Here is a 24,026-nt window from a genome sequence, read left to right on the forward strand (position 1 = left end):
GAGGCCCCGGGAAGGGGGCGAGGGGGGAACCTGGCCAACTTGAAAGAGTTGTTCTGGGGCTGATCCGAAGCCCTCTGAACTCAAAGGGAGCTTTGACGTGGCCAGGTGCTGGATCAGGTTCTGGTGGCGGCTATTAAAACTGTTTCCATCTTCCCACCTGCTAGTGGCTAGGGTTACCACAGCTTTCACACACTGCTTGCACCGTGAGCACTGGGATCAGGCCGACTGCTTCCAAGCAGCGATGGTAGGGGTGTTGGGGTGCCCCCGTTCAAGAAACAGGTGGGGCAGATTGAGCTGCACTGATTTGCACCTGCTGAGAATTTGGCTCGGTGTACTTCTCAGTGTCCCTCTTGCTTTTGTTTGGGCAAATCCCCTGAACCAAAGCTTCAGAAAGTTTGCTAGAGTAAAGGCCTCTTGTGCTTTCCCCATGGACTTCCGGGGGAGGCTTTGGTCTCTCGAGGGAGGGCATCCAGCTTTGGGCTCGGTATAATTGGGGTTTCTGAAGACGGGGATCACGGGCCTTGAGTTTCCGGACCCCATATGAGCGCTTGGGGGTGGGGGAAGCTGTGTCCCTCTGTGTTTGGGAAGAAGCTAGCACATTTTGGAGAGAAGGGGCTTGTGAGGTTACCAGCATGGATGCCCTGGCCTGGCTTGGCTTCAGGCCCCCACAGCAGAGCAGATCCTTTGGCGTGTTATCGGTAGACCTACTCCCAGGTCTGGGGTTCACCCTGACACTTGGTGGAAGCCCCATGGCAGAGGGGGTCTGCTTGGTCTGGGGGGTCCCCTGCCCCCTCTCTCTTACCCATATTGGAAAACATGTGACTCTCCTTGGAGCCCAGAGCAGAGTTTGGCTAATTGGAGCCTTATGTCACAAATTAGTTCCACGCACCAGAGGCAGAATAATGCATATCGGCTTCCTCCTAACTGTGTTTGCCTCTGCTCTTGCTCTTGGGGGGACATTTACATTTTCCCCTTTGCCATCCTTCCCGGGAGAGTGGGTGGGAAGGGGGGATTGGGTCTGCCCTGCGGCCTCTCCAGCCTGCTCTACAAATGCAGGCGAGGGGTCTGACTGCTCTTGGGCTCCTGCCCTTTCCCATGCAACGCTTTTCAACCCATCTCTCGCTGCACTGCACCTTGCCTCCCTTCCATGGGCTGGGCTCATCCCTGTTTTATGGAGGGGAGTGGAGGGATTCCTTACTTTAGCCATGGGGTGACGTCCCTTTCCCTGGACTGCTAGGAAGTAGTGGTGGCAGGGAGCAGGAGGGCACATAGCAAACACTTGGCCAAATCCTGTTTTTGGCTACACTAGTTCAAGCGCTAGTCCACGGGTCTCGGTGGCCTTCCCCTGGTGTATAAGGAAGCAGAGTCTGACCTGCTTTCCCTACAGTGGACTTCCCACATGTCTCCCTCGTGCTCGTCATTTAGGCCAGCCTTTGCCCTTGCCTCCCCTTCCCTCGGGATGGCTCCCCCGGAGCGGCTGTACCGCTGCTGGAAGTTATGCTGCAGATGGTGTTCTGCTGCCTGGAGGGAAGGGAGCTGCCCCCACCCCCTGCAAGGCCAACAGGAAAAAGCCTGCAGCTGAACAGCCGCTGTGGTGGTGACAGGCTGACCTCGCCCAGAGTGATTGCAACAGCCGAGCCGGCGGCAGGCAGCGCTGCCCCGTGCGGAGCACCGTTGACCAAGCCCCAAAGCACGGCACCAAAGACTGTGCTTGGCAAAGGCAGCTAAGCCTCTGTCTCCCCGAGGGATCAGCTTTCCTTTTAAAACCTGTCTGCAGAGAAAGCCTGGCACCTGCACTCCCATGTGCTGGCTGGGGGTGCCTTTCTTTAGAACAGGGCTTTACCTTCTGGCTTTTCCTGGCACCTCTCCTAGCCAGCCCCCCTGGTGAAGTCTCATGTAGGCATGACATGAGCATCCATTCATCATCGCGGTTAGGGTGAAATGCAGCTAGGAACGAATATGTGCAGGGCTGTACTAACATGCTTAGTTTCTGTGTCCAGCTAGGTTTGTTGACAGGACGGGGATAAATGTGTCACGTAACAGGTGGCCAGCACGCAGCGCGCAGCCCCTCTTCCTCTCCTCGGCTCCCTGACTTTCTAGAAAAGAAAGTTTGACTGATTTTTTCCTTTGACCGTCCAAGTGGGTATCCCATAGACCCTGATTTAAAGCTTGTTTGGTCAGTGTAGTGATCACACACTTTGGGGGTTTTGCTGGTTACTTGTAGGGATTCCCCCCCGCCCCAACAAATCCTACAGGCTTGGGGAAGTGGTGTGTGAGAGGGGGTTTCGCCATCCTCCGAGGCACTGGCGCCTTAGCCACAGCCAGGGCCTGGGGGTGTGGGGGAGATGTGCTAATGCTCCTGCTGGGTCTTAGAAAACCCAGAGACTCCTGGCTAGAAGATCTTGTTCTCCTCAGCAGAGTCATGCCAACTGTTAAATTTGCAGTTGGCAAGCGCTGTAGGGGATTTTGCAGCAGTAGTGTGGAGCTGTGGTCCTCTTCCTAAGATCCTGTGAGCATGTATTAGCCAGCTGTTGTTTCAGTGTCCGGGCACCACTTCTATCTATAGCACGTTGTAGGGTGTCCCTGGCTATTTTCTAGATCGCAGCTGAGGTTTTGCAGCGGCGACTGTGTGCGAAGTGATGATTTAGGGGAAGCTTTGTGGAAATGACTCCTAGTGTGTGCAGAACACTGGACTTGATGGCTCTGGGGAGCCTTTCCCAGGAAAGACTCCCATTGAGTCCAGTGCATTGAGAGTTTGGTCCCCAAGGACGAGGCTGGATGGCAGGTCTGGTGAGTGAGGCGAGCTGCGTGTTACCTCCTTGCAAGGGTAGGTTTTGTGGAACAAGGGGCATATATAGCCCTGTGGCTGGGGACCATGACAAGCCACATCTATGAGCAGAAAGGGTAATTTTTACTCCTGCTCTGAGGTGTGGAGGGGAGCTCAAATGCGTGTGCTTCTGGGGTGCCTATGGCTGAATTCCTTTGGCACAGAGCACACCAGGCTGTCTCCCCATTCCTCCTCGCTTTGCTGGCTCATGAAGGTTGTGGTCTATTCTGGATAGTTCAACGTTGATGGGACAGACTCCCAAAGCTAGCCAAGCTCCCTTTTCGAGCTCATTGATAACCGTTGAGTTTGGGTTCTTGCTAAACCAAGCATCTCCTGATGCTGCAGGGAGATCCCGGGTCTGGACCAACCTACCCTGATGCTAGTGGAAATGCAAAACAATCCAATAATGTCACTGAAGTCAGAGGGCTCAGGGAATTACACAAGTTAAGACAGAGACCTGATCTTTTATTGCACATCACATTAATTTCTTCTACAGGTGAGATGCAGGATAACCTTGGGTTAAAACATAGGCTTCAGACTCAGGAAATTTGGGTTTGATTCCTTATTCTCCTAGTGGCTTCTTTAGGAGAGTCTCTTTGCCTGGGCCATCTGTTAAATGGGCAGGATGCTTTCTTCTGCGCTTTGGCTCTCTTGTCTCCTTAAAGTACAAGATCTTCAAGAGAGGGACTACTTTACATGTGTTGTGCTTCGTACAATGGGTCCAACAACAATCAAAAAAAAAAAAATGTGGATGTGAAGTGGCCCATCTGCAGCTTTGAAAGGGAGAAGATGGGCTTTATGGGGACCAGAGGAAAAACGCTTGGGGCTTACCTTCTCTTCTGGCCCAGCTCCCATTGACCCCCATGTCACCACAAGTAATGGGTTGTAATCCAAAGGATTTTACAAAGTAGCTAAAGTGAGCAGGAGTGTCAGGGAGGCGAATGGGTTTGACACTTTTGAAAACATGATTCAGGAAAGAGACGGCAAACAGGAAGGCCTCTGGGCTTCCATGCTTCTTCTATATCCTCTTTGTTCAACTGACAAAATGAATGTAAAGGTGTATGTGTCGGGGGGAGAGAAGGCGGGGTGTTAACTGGATTCTGCTGCTCAGTTTGAGTGTGAAAGTTGCTTTCTCAGTGGATCTCTTGTCTCTGGAAATGTGGCTTAATTGGTGACTTTGAAGCACAAAACTGTACAGATTCTTCAAGCCAAACTGTCCTCAGTCACGTCAGGGCCATGCTGCTTCCTTCTCTGAAGTCACCCTGGTGCGCTGGGGAGGAGGAGAGGATTCAGTCTCCTGCCGCGTGCTCTGTTCCAGTAAACGGGCTCTGGAGCTGACTGTACAGAGCGCTGAGCAACTGCAGCAGATGTGCCTCGGGAGCACGTAGGGAGCAAATATTTAAAGAGCCATTTCTATAAAATCTCTTTTCTGGATGTAAACCACACGCCCAGCCACTTCTGGTGCTGTTGCTGTGAACTCAACTGTTTGCTATTCCTGCCGCTCCAGAGAAACAAGGTTCAGCCAAATGTACTGGGTTTGTTTAGCTTTGCTTCAGTTTTGCTTCTTGGAAAGGGGATTTCACTCTCTGCTAGGGTGAAACGGGAAGGCAGAGCTTTAAATGAGGAGGCCATATCCTTCTGCTGCCTTCCCACAGCTCAGTGGCTCTCCCCCTCCCACTGATACCACACTTTTTTTTCTAGTTGTAGTGCTAGATTATCTGCTGGCCAGAAATAGCTGGTGGAAACTTCCCCCAGCACTAGGGAAAGCTTTACTGGTGAAGCCATCTCCTTGTGTTTGCCACCAAATCCCTAGGATAAAGGATGTGTTGAAAAAATGATGGGTCAAGAACTCTCCTCTGCTGTTGCTCCATTAGCAGAAGCTCACTTAGGGGCATTCTGCCGGTGGTCTAAGTGGACTCATCCCTCAGGCGCTATAATTTTTACCAAAGCTGGGAGGTATAGGATCAAGGAACTACCACAGTCTTGCTGATGACCCTCCTCTTCATTGTATAAAAACACAAGCGTGTATGTATGTGTGCATCATCTATGGTCAGATCAAGAGTGGCCCATACATTCATTCCTCTTGGTGCACTGCAGAATGAGATGCTTTGGGCGGCAGTGGTTCAGGTGGGGAAGGAGTGGCATCAAAGGCTCGTTTTCTTAAGCAAAGACACGCTGAATGGAAATCTAGTGGAGCAATTGGTCAGGTGGGGAAGGCACTGAGCTGGGAGTCAGGAGACTGGGATTCAGTTTGGAGCTCTCCAACAGACTCCCTTGCGTGACCTTGGGGAAACCTGGAGGCTGAGCTGTTCAAAAGTACTCATTGCTCAGCAGCTGCCCCTGAGAATCAGTGCTAAAGATCTGTGCACCGGATCATTGCTAAAATTCAGCTGCCTTTTTGGGCAGCGGCAGGGTTATTGGCTAAACCAAGGACTTGAAGAGCAGAAATGGCAAGCTAAACCAAGCCAGGCATTGTCATTTGTTACGAATGGGAGGAAGAAGGCATTGAAACATTTGAGGAGACTTTCAAGGGCAAGGGCTTTCTCCGTCACCTGCACTGTATGGCTTGCTTGGGAAATCAAAGGATTTGCTAGAAATCTCTTTCCTGACCTACAGCATTCTCGGGGCAGACCTGGATGTCACCTGAGTTGAGACCGCTGACTCTAGGGAGCTCTGCAGGGATGCTGTGACACGGGCAAACATCCACTGGGAGCTTGACTCACTGCATTTGAGCGCATTTTGCTTTGGATCCAATTAGACTAGGAGCCCAGATGCTAAAGCCAGAAACCTAAACTGTTTTCTACCTTTCAGCAAGATGCGTGCAGCTTCCTTTGAATGTTGGCATGTGGAAATATTTTAAGTTTTTCTTTTCAAAGTAAGTGATGAGTGAGTAATTCTGAAGTCAAACCCACCAAATAAGCCTTTAAATCAACTTTTCTTTCATTTTTTTTGAGATACATATTGTAGGTTTGAGGCATTTCCATTGCTTTCTTAACCAAAATCATGAACAAACCCCCTTGATGATTTTGCATGCATTCAGAAGGGACATAATTATGATACATGCTTAGAAGCTTGATTTTTTTTTTCTTTTCTGCTAAGTGGAAGAATCAATGCTTCTGCTAGGGAGAAAGGACCCTGAGAGCACTGGAGTGTTGCTTTTCATGGTGTTTCTGCAGCAGGCAGCACCACTTTCCACCAGGAGAGTTAGAGGTGAACATCTGTATATTGCTACAGCAATGTACATAGCTTAAAGCAGAATCTATTGAAGCTAATAAAGAGAAACACGGAGGTTGAGTGTTGAAGTGGAGGTGGTTTGTACTTAAAGTACAGGACTTCGAGGAGATCTGGATTCTGTTTTTCATTTCTAGTGACTCACTGTGTAACCTTGGAGCAAATTGCTCCAAGACTTATTCCACACAGGTAAGTTATAGTGTCTGAACTGCACTGTGTATGAGGGGCTAGTTCACACCTGTATTGTCTCTTGATGAATTTTTGTATCAAATGTGCACAGTTTGCATGGGAAAGTTGTTTTAATTTTTGCTATTTTAGAGCTGACAGACAGTCTTGCAAAATCAGGCTAGGAGAGTCAGAGCAGGCACTTTTCTGTATGCACGGTTGGTAGCAAATAACGGAGGCCAGATTAGGTCTTCAGACAGAGCTGTGCATCTCCATTGCCTTCAGTGGGTTTGTATACCTAAAATGGACTGGAGCCTAGTAAACAATTCAGTTGATCTTGCACAAAATGGAGCAGATTCATCTTGGCACTCCCTCAGCTGTGTTGACTCTGGGAGCCTGAAAGCAAAAAGCAACAACTAATTTTGTCACTTAAAATCAGCAGCCTCTGAGGTTCAGATCTCTTGAAATAAGGTGCAACTTGCACATAATGACCCAGACTTTTGTTCTCACTTGCACTGATTTCTTTCATACTCTATTGGCTTAGTGTAGTTTCTCCTAACTTATGCCAGTCTAAGATCAAAATTGGGCCCTGTGACTTTTCAGAGTACAACCACGTTTAATCTCCATGGGTCTCCATTTTCCTCCCCTTGTAAAGCCCTGGCAAAACGTTTCTACCTAATGTCTGTAAAGTGTTTTGAGATCCTTGGATAGACGTGATAGAAGTATAAAGTTTTTTGTTGGTTTTTTTTTTAAAGGAACTTATTATCCATCCTCAGAGAGGAAATACAAAGCAAGAGGAAGTTCAGATTTGATACAAAAGGCATACACTGATATCCTATTAAAACAAGTAATGTGCCCTTTAATTATCTAATGGTGGCCTCTGCTGTTATCACCGGTGGTAAAGACTGGATGGCTGTATAGAGCTTTGCAAAACGAAGGCTTGGTTCAGTGCCTGTTGAGATCAATGGAAAGACTTCCTTTGACTTCAGTGGGCATTGAGTCAGGCACTGCAAGATCAAATAGGCTAATCAAATAATAACTTTAGGATGGTCTGACATTGATTCTAGTCCCTGTGTAGGGTAGGACAGGGCAAGTAAATTAGACAACCAGCTGACAGTGTCTGCATCAACCTAGGGATTAGGTGAGCCTCAGGACATTGGTTTTATGGGAATAGGATATCTGTAACGTCTGAACAAACAACAAAACATGATTGTATTAAACTGAAGAATAGGGACTTCAAGGGAAGACTTAAGTAGTGGCCACCCATAATTTTGTAGTTTGTCTAGGACACCCTCTCTCTAGGTGGAGGTGCCTATATCACAGCTAGTCCTCACAGTTGTGGCAGTCTTTTGAAGCAAGGCAGGTGCCTTCGTGTCTTAATAGCAAAGGTTTTTGAATAGCATGACAGCAACTGTCTGGGCTGAAGGTTGATATGCAGATTAGCCATCTATTGCTATTGGGCGTAAATGCTAAGAAGGGAGAGAAATGGGCAGGAGTAGTGACAAAGGTTAAATATAGGAATGACCATATGCAGAAAAGAGGATAGATTTAGACTGCCAGTCTGGAAGGACTTGCAAAGGGAAGATCTAATGGACACAAAGGAAAGGTAGTGATCGCTGGGTTCAGTAAGCACAGGCATATGTGAGTGGGAAGAATAAAACAATAAACTTTAATAGAAGAGCAGTAGGCAACCTCCACAGACATTTGGCTTGGCTTTAGCTAACAATTACTTAACTGAGGGATCATCTCCCAATTACCAACTTCCTCTAACTTAGGGAGCATCTTTAAATTATAGCTTTTTTTCACTGCGGGAAATGTCAGAACCCCTTGGCTAGAAGCAACGGACGCTGGGCTGGACAGAGCACCGGAAAGCATTCTTTAAGGAATAAATCTGTGTAGGCCAGGATGCTAAAGGGAGACTGGATACTTTATAGGTTTTCCTTCTCCAGCTTCTGTGCTTCCATTGCAGGGAAACAAGTTTAAAAACCAAGCGCAAGCTTACACTGAAAACTGCCTGGAAAGGAATAAAGAAAAGATGTAACACTTAGTGAATACAGACATTCTCTGTGGATACCATCGAGACTTTACACGCACTGAAGATAGACTGCAATGCTGCAAAGTACAACGGCTGAAAGGCTGCATATGTCCTTTTTAAAAGGGAGTAATGCAGAGGTGTTTGTCCTCTTGTGGAGTTACCAGACCAGATGCTGGCCTTAGGTCTGGTTGTCCAGACACAAGAGATTTGCACAAGGGTCTCTTCGGATGATCTGCTCTGAAGAATGGGCTATCCGTCCTAGATAGTGCTAGTCTCAGACTGCAGGATTAATCATTTTAAGAAAATCCATGGTGAGTGCTTCAATCCTGCTTTATTCACAGAAGACTCCCTCACCAAATTGCCCAGGAAGGAGTTAGCCAGAACGGGCTTTTCAGGAAGGAACATTCTTGCTGTCATAAGGCATCCAAAATTATTCAGGAAAACTTTGAGGCTTTGCCCTTAAAACTATCTGGAAAACAGTACACGTGATGGCACTCTGCACATTTAGACTACTGTTCCAAATTTTGGCCTTAGGAGTTAAACTAAGGTCTGTGTTTTAGTCATTGGCAAAATTCTTGAAGCTCATGGCAGGAGGATTTGCTAACTTGTCAGAGAGCACTGAGAGTCTGAGGAAGTAGCCTGGAGAGACCTTGGGGTCCTGGTGGTCCATGTAGTACATCCACACCATCTGCTCGGCTTTAAATGGCAAAGCAGCTATTGGTTTCAAGTGGCAGAACGTTTCCTGAAATGTGGGCAATTCCAAGAGTTTTAGGCCCATCTCAGAGGCATTTTTTGACCCAAGAAAATACCCAAGCACCTCTATGCATCCTAAGGGGATTCTTCATGGCTTTGCTGCTGGTTACTTGAGTGCAAATGCAGCAGCAAGCAAACCTGCAAACAACACCAAAGTTCACAAGGAAGCAAGTCAAGGAAGGTAGAAGGCAAACTGTAAAGTAATCCGGAGAGACTAAGGCAATACTGCACTAATAAATGCAAAATCCAACCCCCTGGGGAACAGGAAACAAACCACCCAGACAAAAGTGAGAGGACATCACTAATGAGCCACACCCACTGGCTGGAAAAAGAAAAAAAGCTTATTTCCAGTAAATCCTAGGTGACTCTGTCATGTATGAGGTGCTCTGTGTGCGGCAGGTGAAGTCTGGAATCTGAACGGAGGATGGTTCGAAGTAGTAGTTTTTGGCTTTGTTCATTCATAGGTCGCAAAATGCTTTATGGGGATAGGCAAGTATCACAATCTGTTTCAAAGACAGGGGAAAACCAAGGTTCAGAGAGAGAAAGGACTTGCCAAAGGTTTCAGAGAGTTAATGCAAAGAAGGGAATATGGCGCAGGCCTTCTGGCACTCAGTTCTGCGAGCGGCCTGCAGCATAATGAATGACTGTTGCCTTGGGGAATCCCGATCAGTGGGTGAGTAGCAGTCAGTCCAGCCTATCGCCTGGGGTTCATGCACTTAAAAACTGAAGGTGGTCCCTAAATCAGTTCTTGAGGGCTTCTGTGCTTTAGAAAGTCCTGTTGTTTTAGCTGTCTTGGTATAGTTAACCAGAAAACCACTCCTTATGTGGATGCAATTTTACCCTAGCCTGAAAATGCCATGCAGAAAAGGGAAATAAGATACACTCCATACTGATGCAATGAGATCAGTAAAAGATCTCTTCCCCTGACAGCTTCACTGGAAAGACTTTTCTAGTGTAGGGCCTTGGTGGGGCTTTCTGCAGCTGTGCACTTGTGTTACTTGTGAGTACAGATGTTGTGTTGCCAGGAACTGAAATTGGAAACGGTGGGGATGCAGCCCCTTCCTCTCACTCTTCCGCCTGCCCATTGCAAAGTGCTAAATGGAGCGTCTTGCCACTGGTGCCAATGGTTCATCACCTGTTCTTGCCTGATAGTGAAGGGCTGCTTAGGAGAAACTTGGACCATCATTTGGACCTTTTCTTTTTATTATTTTCTTGGGTTTTATTTGAAGCTTACCAAAAACTTTGCTTTTATGCTGCACAAGTGATGGATTTTTTTTTTCTAGCCCTTAACTAGAATTTGTATCTTTTGGGAAGAACTCCTGAAACTGGCCAGAGAACAGCTATATTAAGAAAAAAATTGGCACCCAATTGCCTTTTAAAAACCTAGTTTGCCATTTAAGTGCTTAAATTTTGAGCAGATCTCTTGAAAAATCTAGACCCCAAAGCAGGTGCTAGACCCTCTGGGCAGTCCCAGCCGAAAGTCTCAGCAGGCTGCACACTCCAGGGGTGCCAAGAGACTTGAAACCTTGCCCTAATTTGTGATGCCTAAATGGGAGCTGGTCTCCTTTGAAAATGTGGCTTCTAGTGAATGGTGTCCTGGCTGTCGCAGCACGTTGTTGAATGATTCCTCAGCCACACAGCGCAGCCTGTGCTCTGCATGTATCTGCCTGAATGATCGTTGGGTGTCCTGATCTTGTAGTTCTTCCTCCTGCATTGCCCCCAGTTTGAAAGAAATGCAACTTTAGCACCCTGAATTCTAGATGGCAGAGAAAAGTGGGAGCCAAAGGGATCTGGGATACCTGAATGATGGGTTGCGAGCAGAAGAAATCATCTAAAAGTAGGTGATTTCACGCCCCCGCCTTTCCCAGAGGGGGAAGAAGGATCTTATTTTTTAAGGAAAAAATAAAGCGAGGCAGATAATCTGTGCCATGTGTACTTCACTCTGAGTAAGCTCCTAGCTCCCGCCGTGGGGATGAGAACACAACCCAAGCTCTGCCTCCACATTACACAATCCTCTCTCACTTGCTGACTTATGTCTGGGTTGCCAGGCACTTTAATCCAGTCGGCTCCTTCACCCTCTGCAGCCCCCTGCGTTCCCCACCCCCATAACTCGACACATCGGCAGCCCCAGGTTTGCTCTCAGCCCTCATACCCAGCCGGATGTCAGGGAGCCAGACGGGCAGCCATGGCTGTTGCAGCTGAGCTCCCAGCCTGGAACAATGAAGTCATTGAAGGCTGGAGCCAGGGGTTAGACTCTGACTGGCCAGGCTGTGGGCTGCGGACGAGGAGAACAGCTGAAGCCTGCTTGTTCTAGCCTAACCATGTTGCAGCCAAAAATAGGAGCGTGGTGGAGATTCTCAGGCTGCGCCTCTTCATTTGAAGGCCTCGTCTTGTTTGTGCATTGGGTTTTTCAGAGTATTTATGGAACTAAGAAGGGGGTGGGGGGACTTAGCAGTTGCATGAATTTATTTATTGGCGTTGAAGAGGAGAGAGACTTGGGGTTTTTTTCTTAATTAGGTGGCTTAAACTTCTTTGTGAGCTCCCTTCTCACACTGAGGACTTGGGGTAGGCAGGGAGCGTGCACCTGGCCCTGGGTCCCTCAGTGAGAGGTGACAGGTCAGAAGTTGCCTCCAGTGCTGAGAAACAAAGGAGTCCCATTGGGCAGGATCTGAACGGAGGTGGGCGGTGATGGGGGGAGGTGTTGCAGGGAGAGGATGATGCTTCAACTCTTCTGCCTCAACACCTACTTCTGTCCCATCAGTAGGGTGGCCATCATAGAGGACATTCCGGTTTTCTGCTCCTCTGTTCTCTATTGATACGAAACCCAGTGCCTTTATGCCCTCTGTTGTTCTCAAGAAAAAAATTGAGGACATAAAGTCATTGGGTTTCATATCGAGAGAGGACAAAGGACAACCAGACTGTCCTCTATGATGGCCACCCTACCCATCAGTTGAGAAAAACCAATGGTTTTGGTGCCTGCTTCTGTAGGCAAGGTCAACAAGTCACACTTCTGTACCACTGTGGGCCTCTGTGGACTTGGGTAGTGATGTTACTCTATGCTTGCAGTTGTACAGGTAAGGAAATTGAGGCCCAGAGATTAAGTGACTTGCCCAGTGATCTGGACAGCTGAGTTCTGTTCCTGGCTGTGCTGGGTGATCTCAAATGAATTGCTTCATCTCTCTGCCTCCCTTTGTTTTCCCTCCTAATTTTTCTCTTTATCCAGCGGCTAGGACTCTCCTGCTGTAGTCGGTGTAGTGCCTACGTATAGCAGGGCCTGGTCTCAGAGGCCTCTACATAGTTGGCAGCTGTTCTCTGGTTCTTGTAACATAGCCCACTCATCTGAGGCTCCCTGTATCTCATGGCAAGCCTGGTGTTGCCTGGCCCATCTGAAAGTCTTGACTACAGTTCTGTGCCATAGTGGATGGATGGTTGGCTGTCTCCTTGGCATGAGAGCAGGCTGTATGCTGGCTGAGCTCAGCAGCATGAAGACTGCTGGCTTGCAGGCTATGTGGCATGGTTACTGGGGTCTCCAGCCTTATTTCTCAATGTTGGTAAGAAGTTCCAAACTTGCTGAGGTTTGGTTGTGTTCTTTGGGCAGCTCTCTGTGCTTGTGTCACCTGCCATTGATGACTCAGCTGAGGATGGGCTGGGGGAAAGGAGGGGAAAACCATTACAGATCATATTGGGAAAACCCACTGGAGAGAACCTGGAAATCCTTTGTTCTTTCCCTTCAGTGACTTCTGGGGCAGATTTACATCATGCCTGTCCCCACTCTGTCTTGTCAACTCCATCATAAGATCTTTGGGACAGGGCCCACCTAGCACTGTTTGCCCAGCACCTGGCACCAAGGGGCCCTGTTCGTTGTTTGTTCCTAGGCGCTACTGTAATCGATGGGATGGAGACTGAGATGTATGGACCAAACAACCTCCCCTATTTCATGTGAGCTCCCTGAAATCTGAGCAACTTGGGCCAGAGGAAACCTTTAGCAGCATTTGCCTGTTTATCAGGAGCTTGGCAAAGAGCCCTGGAGCAACCATAGGGCATTAGGGCCATATTTGGTGTGCTGGCAAAAGGAGAGCCTTGCATTCCTGGATAGAGTGATGAAGCAGCCAACAAGAGTGAATCAAACAGCTCCACCATCTTGGTATTTCCTTTTCCTGCCCCCTCCCTTCAGGACCCGTAGCATTCTCAATGCCTTGCATTTAGTCTCGACTCCTCTCTGTTCAGTGGGTGTTGAAGGCAACAGCTGCAGGCTGCTTTGTAACGCTCTGGACTGGTGTCAGAGCAGCTCCATGCGAAGGGGAAACTATATTTCATGCTGTAGTGGAACTCAAGGACGCTGGCTTGTCCAGCATGATTACTTGCACATGTAAGGTGTCCGTCCGAGTATGTGAGTACATGGAAATCCATAGCTTGAAATTTGGGGTAGAATTCTACCCCGGCTGCCAAGGGCCACATTCAGCCTTCACAGACACCTGCACTTTCCTCGGGGGTTGTGTTGTGCACTCTGTTAAACCTCCACAGCCCCTTTGGACTCAACAGGGTTACAGAGAATAACTGAGGGTAGCCCAGCTGGGGTCCTGGTCATGGGTATGTGACTGCATAATGGTACTGTTAGGGGTCCTGCCAGTTGCCTCTTTCCTTTCCTGACTTGCTGCATTTATAAACTTTGGAAAGAAGGGAAGATCACGGAGTGTCCTGCTGGCCTGACAACAGCCTGGTGCTGCGGTGTTACCTGGGGAGCTGGCCAGGGCCCGTCCTCCAGCCTCCGTTCTGTGCCTGAGGTGCCAGTCTTGTCACTTGGGATTTGGCACGGACCAGGGTGCAGACTGGCCTCTCTGTCCTAGAGCGAGAGAAGACTTCTTAAGCCTGCCTAGGTCCATCAAAAGATCCTCCTGAAAGACGACTCCTTCTGATATGGAATTATCTGCCTGTGTGCACAAGCCTGGTGCAAATGGGTCCCTTCCATACATACCACAGCTGTGTTGCTGCTTTGTCTTATGTTTGATTAGAGTTGGGTGTGTGTTTGTCATCTCTGTGTTAATTGGGTGTTTATAATGAATCCTTATGCAGCTCCAGGAATACCTGGAGCATTAGGAAAACAGGGGCCTAAATTCCATTGAAATCCCCTGAGGTGGGTACCTAACTCCCTGGGACTTCTTTGAAAATCCTAGTTATCCTCAAGACGATAAAGGTAGGCAGGGAGTAGCCTCTACCATGAAGGGGGAGGGAAGAAGTCAAGGATGGTATGGGGATATTTACTGCACTGAAAGGAGATTAGAAACTCGGTGGTAAGGAGACCCAAACTGAATTCTGTGGGTGGAGCGGGGAATAGTCCTGGCAAGCTGGGAAGGGGGATTGGGAGGGGGGAGTGATAACAGTAAATGCTTTGAAGTCTTGGCAATATCAATTGCAGCTTTTTCTTTCATGGACCTACCTGAAAAGACCGGACAGAAAAGCGATTCTAGATTGCCCGTATCACTGCTGCCCTTTGTGAGGGGGAATGTGCTCAAGGCGCAGAATATGGGGAAGGGTGTCCTGCCTTCTTATGAAGTCCACAGCTATCTCCTTCGGGCTCTTCAAAGGGGGATCCATTGGCAGCTCTTTTGGGTTTCCACAGGTGGGCTGAACCCCTGTCGTATATCTAAGAAACCGCCCCATCAGACTCCAGCCCTGGTGCTCTCTGGGGCAATGGTGTCTCATGAAGATGGCTCTGCGGGTGGGCTCTGGCGTTCTAGACAGCGTTTGCTTGGAACGAGTAAAAGGAAGATGTACAATTTGAAATTCGGGGTGGCAGAAGCCTTAGTTCAGGAACCTTAAAATGAGGGGCCTGTTTGCTACTAATAAAGATGACAACCAATATACCCACTACCAGCCTCCATCTGAAGATATGCAGACACCCCAGTGGTATGTGCCATCCCAATTCAGGCCTCCTGTGACACTTCCAGTGCTCCCACTTGCACATTAGGGATAGCGTTTTCAAACCTGGTGCCTACAGTTAGACCCCTAAATCCATGTTTAAAGTAAGCAACTGAAATAGAAACGGTCTCTTTTGATAGTCGTTAACCATCTGTGGTTCCTATTAACTCTGAAAATCAGGTGTGTTACATGAAAGAGCCTACATGGAGGCAGGCATTTAACTTAAGACATCCAGAGCTGAAAATTCTGGTCAGGGCTTGATTCCTACTTGAGCGATCTGATTTCAGGTGTAACCGAAGTGATGGCAGCTGCATAAAACTAGTGTAAGATCTGGGTGAGACCATCAACTGTACCAGCCCAAGTTTTGCCTTTGGATCCCTGTGTGCAGCCTCCAGTTGCATCAACATACACACCCCATAGCACATCTGGGGATAGGATTTGGACGGTTGTGTTCAGGTTGTGCAATAATTGAAGGATTAACGACTGATCGCCGCTTAGGACAACAGGAGCCCTGAGTGCCCATCTACTCTGCGGATAAAACTCAGGGCAGTGCAAGACAAAGCTTTGCAACACAATCCTTCCAATTACCTCGCTGAGCTCCTTGCATGCTGTAAAACGCACTGTCAGCTGCGCTACTGGCAAGCAAGGAATCGGCTTGGAAATGAATTGCCTATTGACCTAACTGGCAGCTACAGGCTCGGGGGCTTGCACACCAGAGTTAGCTACAAAATCTCAATCCCCTTTCTCCTCCCGGCTCGATCCCCATCCTCACCCCAATTCTCTACTCTGGTGGAGCAAGGAGTTCTCGTGCCTGCCCCTACCTGTGTGTGCATGTGTGTCTTAATGTTCTATCCCCGCCCCCTGTTGTGGCTGAGTGTTCTGATTGGCTCTTGTTTCTATGGTTACGGCAGCTCCTGGGGGCCCAGGAAGAGCAGTTGGATGGTGGAGCTGGCAGCATCAGCAGCCTCCGACACATGTCCCTCTGGATCATCCAGGAACTTGACAGGGAGATTGTGTGCGTCTGAGTGACAGAGCAGGAGACAAAGAAAGGAGGAGAGCGAGAGAGAGCGTGAGAAGGAAAACCCAGTGCGTACTGGGTACCAGGGTTGCCCCCAACAGGTTATCCTCTGAACAGGCTTATAAAAAAAAAAAAAAATCATATAAAAAAATAGATGAGAAAATTGCAGGGATGAAGGTGACACTTGTTAGACTTCCTTCCTCTGGAAATCTTGAGACCTAAACGGCATTTAAATATCACGTGACTCTGACCATTCCCATCTTCACTGGCTTTATCCCACCATGTCTTCTCTATTTCCATTTCTCTGGGATTCTTTTTCCTTTTTTTTAACTATGACTTTAAACATCCTTTATTTACAACAGACTAAAAAGTTAGGATAGCACACAGCTCTGTCTGGTGCATTATTGGCTCTGTTGGTAAGCAGGTCTCAGTCTACTCCCGGTTTCATTGGTAGCTTGGCACCCTTAACCAGTTGCCGATGAGCTTTTACTAGCAGCTTTTGGGTGCGAATGATAGGACTGAGCTGGCTGGTTGATTTGGGGACATAGTTGCATGATTACATGGTAAAACCTGTCACTTGTGCCTGCTGCGGTGGCTCCCCCAAAATACAGTTGGAATAAGGGGTATGAGCGGCAGCCTTTCAAAACTGTACCCAGAATTTCTTAAGACCTTTCAAACATTAGCTTCTTGAGTCCTCCCCAAACTCCTAGGAGATAAGGAAATATTTGTGCTGGTGTGAGCTCTCCAAAAATGCACAAACAATAAGTTACACCTGTGATGGATTAGGGACTGGGGCACAAGAAGGGTGCTAGTAAATGGGCCAACGTCTCCAAGGGGTAAGAGCCAAGGAAGGAAAAACTTCCTTTAACTCCCCAAATGAGGATAAGCTGTGGCATAGGGAGTCTCCAGCAGATGGAGATCTGGCAAAGCTGGCACCCAGATCTCCCAGCTTCCAGCCTGGGGGCTGTTTGAGGATGGGTGGTGGCAGGGAGCCCTAACTTGAGAGCTGCCTGGCTGGACACAGATAAAGGGATTTCTGGTCAGATTGTTTAGGAACAGCTACAAATCCCAGTAGTATCAGGAGATTGCGCAGTGCCTTGGCTGTTGGGCGACTACCAATTTTCTCATATGTGCCTGTTATAGAAATCTCAGCACTTCATAACAGGCTGGTGAAGAATATCAAGGCCAACCAGAGATCTGATCTTCTGAGCTGCTTTGAAGGTGCCCCCACTATAGATGGTACCTTGGTGGGAATTGAGGGCTGGCTGGAGTAATGTACTGGGTCTGGTATGGAATTGCTATTATCTCCAGCCTGGTGGGGATAAAGCTTCCAGAGACAGGTTTGGTTCCTCTCTCTGATGCCCAAGAGTGTGTGCATCCCTTATGAAGCATGGTGATGCAGCATGCTTGCTGTGTGTGGCTTTGCCTGCTCTTCCTGTTCTCTTGAAAGGAAGCAGAGATGAATAGTTATCCACTTCTGAGCCTAGGGTTTGCCTGGATAGTGCAGGAAAATGAAGGCTTTTGCACATACTCTTCCATTCAGACCAAGAACACTAAGTGGCAACCTTGTGGGAAGCAGAGCTGGGTTGGGGGGCTGAATACATAGATTGCCTGGGAATGTGTCACAAGGCTTCAGTAACACAAGTGTTATGTTCTACATTGAGTTGGTTACATCTTTCTTCTCTCTCCACTTGCTCTGCCATCTTCATGTACAGCCTGCTTCTTGCCCTAGATTCAGGCTTCCTTCCAGGCTGATCCACCCTGACAAAATATTCAGGAGACTAGCCAGCTGGGAGGGTTACTGGAGCCAGTTCTTAGGCAGGTTTCTTATTTTACCCTATTTTGACTTTGCTTGCAGAGAGTTTTATACATAGTGGCTGCATCCAGGTGTAGTGGTAAGCCCCAGCACTTCTCACAAGTCCCAGAGTTTTGAGCCAATGGACACTGGAATTCACAAAAAAGCCCCTTGGTTAGTGGTGGCTCCTCCTTTGGTTGTTCCCAAATCCTGGTAAGAATCTGGAGGCGAGGTCTTGATTCCACTGAGCTGTCTGTTTGCGTCACCCACGTCCAGCACTGCACAAAATGTAAGAGTCCAGCAGCCTTGCATAACTGTCCTGAAGAGTCACCACCCCAGGTAACACAAAGTGCTTGGCCTTTCAGTGGGAAAATGAATGACTTTTACTCTTTGATTAAAAAATGATTCTCTCCAAGTGAGTGGAATTGTTGGTAAAGCCAGTAAAAACAAAAGCAGGGATAATTGATGGCATGCCTATACTGCTTTCCCTCCTCCTCTCCAGGTGAAGAGGCTACCATGTGCATGTTTGAATGAATTCATTGCAGTCCTAGCACACCAGGCTGAGGGACTGATGAAAGGCTGCGTAGCACTGACTGTCACCCTGTGGATAGGAATAGACATGGCATTTGTCCCAGGACAAGTTGTGTTTGTGGTTGTGCTGGAAGTGAAAAGTCCCAAGATTGGCATCTACACATATCACCCTTCCAATGAGGGTTTAGTGAGTGGCTGAATGCACTGCCACTTTTCTGCCATTGACTCAATGACGCAATCCTGCGACAACCATGCAGGTGCACTTCCCAATATCATGGAACAAGCTCTTAGCACTTCTTATCCCATGGGCCTTTTTAGGGTTTGTCTTGGGACAATGGACATGGATGCCTGAATAATTGCACTGTGTCCTAGGATCATTTTTCTTTTTCTCTAGGGGCAAATGCAGTGTCTGTTTGTAGCTTGTACGCTGAATGGGAGACCTACCAGGCATAAACTGGGAGTTGTTACTATAGCAGTGATATAGCTGCATACTCCTTGTGTAGTGGTAGCAGGGGACAGGATGATAGAGGATGGATCGCCTTACACCTACCTTGTTTCTTTATGTGCTTCCTTGAAAGCATCTGTTACTTGCCATGGTTGAAGATGGGATCATGGGCTAGATGGACCTCTGGTTTGATGCAGTATGGCAGTTTAGGGTCAGTCATATGCAGTGAACATCCCAGAGAGACATGCTGCTGGGGTCTACATCAGCAGTCACACTGCATGCATTTACACACCCTCCCACTTCCTGAGGTTTGTCAAGGGCTGTGTGTGCATGGGCCTGATCTGCTTTGGACCCTCTGGATGCTCTGGCAATATAAGAGGTTCTTGCACCTTTCTCCTGAGGCTCTGTGTTCTTTAGAAGCTCTCATTAATCCTCCAGCTTCCCCATGAGGTAGGTAAGTTTTCCATCCTCTGGGAATGGGGTAGGTAGGGCACAGGCCCGTTCTCTGACTCTTTCACTGCTCGCCACCTGGGACCTGGTGACTCCTAGCTCCCTAGCAGACAACGAAGCCTGCTCATTCTGGCATCACTGAGCGCATGGATTCTGGGCCTGGGATTCCAGGCGCCACCGTCTGTCTCATTCCTTGCAGTGGAGACCAGCCTGTCCTGTAGGCACCAGGTGAGCAGGAATCACGACTGGTTTCCAGTCGCTTTTCTAGTCCTTCCTGTGTGCACCTTGAGCCAGGAGATTTTTGAGTCGCATGATCAGGACTTTCATTGCCAGGCCTTCTAGCTGGAAAAGCTGTGTTTACTCTTCCTTGTTCCCTTTTCTGCCTTCTCCCCAGGCAGATTAAAGCAAGACAGGAAAGGGCGGATGCAGCTCCTCTTTTACAAGTCCCTGCAAGTTAGTTGGGAGCTGCTTGGTTCATACACCTGGGCCACCTTCCCTTCTTGCTGCATTAACTCTTTCATACACCCAGGCAGAGGTCTGGCTGGAGCAGGCGGCTTTCCAGGTGGTTTCAGCTCACCGTGAGCACATTGTACTGTAAGGGTTTTGGTGATGTCTCTAGAAGAGGAAGCAAGGTTGCTGTGATCTATGAAGTAGCCACTGCTCATTGATTCAGCCTTCAGGTGTTGCATCTCTGCCATTCCCAAAATGGACTGTTGGCTATTGACCATACGTGGGCCCTCCGGACTTAAAGACCAGGTGGGACAACTCAAAATTGACTCACTTCTGACACAGGCAGACAAAGGAAAGAAGTAGAAGCTATGGTCCTGATTCTTGGTTGCCCACCAACTTGTGCTGCTGTTTACATCCGCACAGAATCGGGAACAAACAGTAGCAATTTGCTTTCATGCTCACTCAGCACTGGTGCGACTGACTCGAGCTCCCAGCGTGTCAGAGAATCGGGCTGCTTGTTCTTTACAGTCCTCCCACTGCTTGTATCTTGCCACAGCGTTCACACGATAAATGCACTACTGCAGACCATGGGTTATAGGGACAGCTCTTCCATCTGTCAGGAACCAAGTGAGCTTCCCATCATCTCAATGTGTCTCCTGATTTCCATATGCTAAATGCTCAAAATTGGAACTTGCATTTAGGTCTGGATTTTGCAGTGGGCTGGCCTGGAAATCCAGACCAATCCCTGACTTGGACTCTAATGCTGAAAGGTACCTGCATCAGGAGGGCCATCAGATGAATAAACTTGACTGTCCCTCTCCAGCCCTTCTCACCAACTTCATTGTGAATTAAGTGCATGTATCATTGCTACAGGACTGGCTTCTGACTGGAGTTAGTTAAAATTATTCCCATGAAATTGGTTTGCTTGACATTTTATTTTTGTGTTGAAAAGAAAGCCTTCATGAAAGTCTTTCCCCAATATATTTCCTTTTTTTTGCATTTTAATTTTGTTTGGGGGTTTTTTTTTTTTTGTTTGTTTTTTTTTGCAATTTCCTTTCATGGTTGAAGAGCTTCTAAGTATTCATTTTTCAGTGGGGAGGAAGGGGAAAATAAATTTGTGATTTAAAAACTCTCCCATTTGCTTCCCCTTCTCCCAAAAAAATAAAAAAATCCAAGCAGCTGTCACTTCCAGTAAGAGAATATTCCAGCTGCAGGGAAGACTATGGTGATTTGAGTTAAATTTAGGGCTATTTTTACTTGCTTCAGTTCCATGTCCTGCTGTTGTTCCCATGTTGCTTCCTGGAGGCAAAGGGTATAAAGCTGAACGTGTGCATACATTTCCAAGACACTCGGGTGTATCCCAGAGATGCAACTTGGATTTCCCCCCTGCTTTTAAATCCTCTTTGGTCTCCAAGTCAGACACTTATTTGCTTTTTTGTATTTTTTGCTCTTTAAAGCAAAAGGTGGTGCAAAGAAAGGAACCTGATAGAAACTGATGCATCTTAAGTGCGAGATTCCCTGGGCTGATTTAACAGAAGAAGACTTTGAAGAGACATTCATGGAGACACTTGTGCTTCCAGTGAGAAGCTTCCATACCACTGTAGGGCCTGTCTGTGGATCAGGGACAATTACTGGACGTGTTCAGCACCGGGGACCCAGTTAGGCATGGTCCTGAAGAGGTGGAATATTGTTGTGTGTGTGTCTTGTACTAGCTGAAGCCAGGTAAGCAGTGCAGGGGGGCTTGAGACCTGCTGTCTTGCCCCAACTGCTCTTACCATGTGGCAGAAGTGAAGACTGAGAAGAGCATCTAGTCATCTTCCACACATGCATGTTCTTTTCTACACTGGGCTCCATCCTGCTCATCTGCCACCTCCCTGCTTGTGCATAAGGGTGTGGATGGATCAAGAACACAGGGTGTAGCTGCTGCTCTGCACGGAGGGCCCTGCCTATCTCTTAACCTTCCCCATGCCCTTTTGTGGCCTCTGCCCATGCTGGAATATAGCAGCTGTGTCCTGCAGGAGGACTGCCAGGATGCTAATTTCAAATGACATCTGCAGTGTAGCAATTCAGTCCCTTGCATTCTTCATGCTGGCTTATGGGTATAGGTCTAGCATCCAGTTGGACATGCTGTCTTGAGCAAAGGGCTGCCTTCTCCAGGGTTTCTACACAAACCTCTTTCTTCAGCCCTAGCGTTTAAAAGAGCCCCAGTCTGTCTGAGGCTAAGGTTTCACACACAAAAAAGTGAAATCCTAGCACAGAAAGGAACAACTTGGGTCAAGAGGTTGTAACAACCCTGTGTAGTACGTCTATCTGTGACCAGGTGACATGGCATTAAACATGACTTGTCCCTATGTTCACCAATTGCAAAGTTGTGTTTAACACCAGGGTAATTAATGCAGCTCCTTGAGGTCATGCTCTACCACAACCTACTTGCCTCCAGAGCCCTGACGGATCAAACAGTGACCTTTAATGAACATAGGTAGTGCTTCTTTTCCCCCCCTCCCCGCTATAAAATCACAACCTGGAAAGCAGTTGTGTGTGGACTTGGCACCCAATTGCCCTCTCCCCTGGTATTTTAGTAACAGTCCCCCATTTCAAACTAGTAAGAGTGTGATGGCTGCAGTACAGTACTTCTTTCTGTTGCATAATAAAAAGCTGAAAACCCAGTGTTTCTCAGTCATAAAATCCACACCTTCTTAGGTGTGACAGCCAAGTCCTTTCAAGAAAGGCAAATTGAGTGGAAAAACTAGTTGTCACAGACAGGAAGAGGTTTGGGTGAAATCTGTAAGAAAACAGTAGTAGGACCTAACATAGAGCTGGGTGGGGAATGGTTGCAAGAAACTTGTAAGGGGTGTGTGTATGTATAAAAATTCCCATTCTGCATAAGCATAAAACCTTTCAAAATTAAAAACTTTTAATGAGAAAAGAATCTCTTCCCCTTCCTTCCCCAATTCCAGAACAACCAGTAGTCCAGTGATTATGGCAGATATCTGGCACGTGGGAGACCCAAGCACGAATCCTTTCTTTGCCCAACTTGGGGACTTACATCTGTGTGTTTCCATCTCTCTGATGAGGGCTCCAATGACTGGGTTATTCTGGGTAGTACCATGGGTGCGTGTTCCCCTCTTATTATGACTTAACTCAGAAGATCCATCCTGAGCTCGGGAGACCCTTGCAACAAAAAAATCATTGAAATTTCTCTGTTCCTACAAAAAGTTTTGGGTTTGATCAATTAGCGTTTTCTAATGAAAAATTACACCCACAATAAAAATTCTCAGCTAGTACTAGTGTAGGGTGGAGCGGGGTGGGGTATTCACGCCACGTCCTTGGGGGGAGTGAGAGATGGCTCTTAGGCAGCTCTGACTGTTGCAGAAAGAAAGATGAAAGATTTGGGGCCCCGCTCCTTTAGTGTAGCTGTATGAATAAAAATTGGGAGAGAAGCATCCTCTTCTGTCTGCCCTGGTCACTGGTGTAAGTGATAAAACAGCAAGCAGGGCCTAAGATGGTAGACTGCAGCCTTGGAGATCCATCACGGGCTTCAGGGGAGGGCCTTAAAAGAGCAAAGCTGGGGCAGGTCCTCTGTAAATCAGTCCTGCAATGAGTTCCCTGGAGCTACACTGACCTACTGCCTTGGATCTGACCCACAGAAATCTGTTCACAGGAAGATCTTTGTCCACCACCAGATCATGGTTCCATAAAGCCTTCCCACAGGAGACAGCAGCTGGTGTGCACCCTTCCAATTCTGCCACAGATGTGCAGATGAGCCCCTCATTGTTGGTAAGGGCATGATGATAAGCCACAGATTTCCACCACCCTTTTTTTTTCTATTCTGGGTAAAGACCTAGAAGCTGCTTCAGGGCTTAGGACGTGTACAGTGAATATGGGTGAGCAAGGGGTGCTTCCCATTCTCACTATGATCCATGCCATGCATACATTTAGTTGCATTGCCTATGACAGCCGGACAGCCTTACTGTGCCACTCACTATCCTCGATACCTTTGCATAGTGTAAAAGGCAAGCGTGGTAGAAATGGCTGGGGAGCTCTGATGTCATAGTCCATTTTTTCCATATGTAGAAATGAGGCATGTTGTCCCTGGAACATCTGTTAGAAGAGAGAGACCCTGTGCTCTTTCTCAGACGCTTAACTTTTTTTATTAGAGATCGAAGAAAAATCATTCAGTCTCCAGGGCCTGACCCATAGCTCCCGAGCATTAGACCATGCTCTGAGTGCCTACCTAGTTCTGTCTATGGAAGCACAATGAGAGTTGTGGTGACAAGGATGGGATATAAGACAACCAAAGCATTTGTTTTGTAGCTGTGTACACCAGAGCGTGGATAAATGCACAGGCAGATTTGAATGCACGGTTGTTTAAATACAGCAGGAGTGTCTGATTCCCTGCATGCTTAT

At 47.8% G+C, this 24,026-nt stretch overlaps 1 long non-coding RNA gene across 1 annotated transcript in view; it reads left to right on the plus strand.

The window, feature by feature from the left end:
* LOC106738057 (uncharacterized) overlaps positions 1–23,086 on the plus strand; it is a 64,113-nt gene extending 41,027 nt beyond the window's left edge. The window contains exon 4 of the long non-coding RNA XR_009455924.1: positions 21,077–23,086. This is a non-coding gene — a long non-coding RNA (uncharacterized LOC106738057). The remainder of the gene's footprint in view (positions 1–21,076) is intronic.
* Positions 23,087–24,026: the final 940 nt, after the last annotated feature.

Source organism: Alligator mississippiensis, chromosome 12, assembly GCF_030867095.1.
Source record: "Alligator mississippiensis isolate rAllMis1 chromosome 12, rAllMis1, whole genome shotgun sequence".
NCBI lineage: Eukaryota > Metazoa > Chordata > Crocodylia > Alligatoridae > Alligator > Alligator mississippiensis.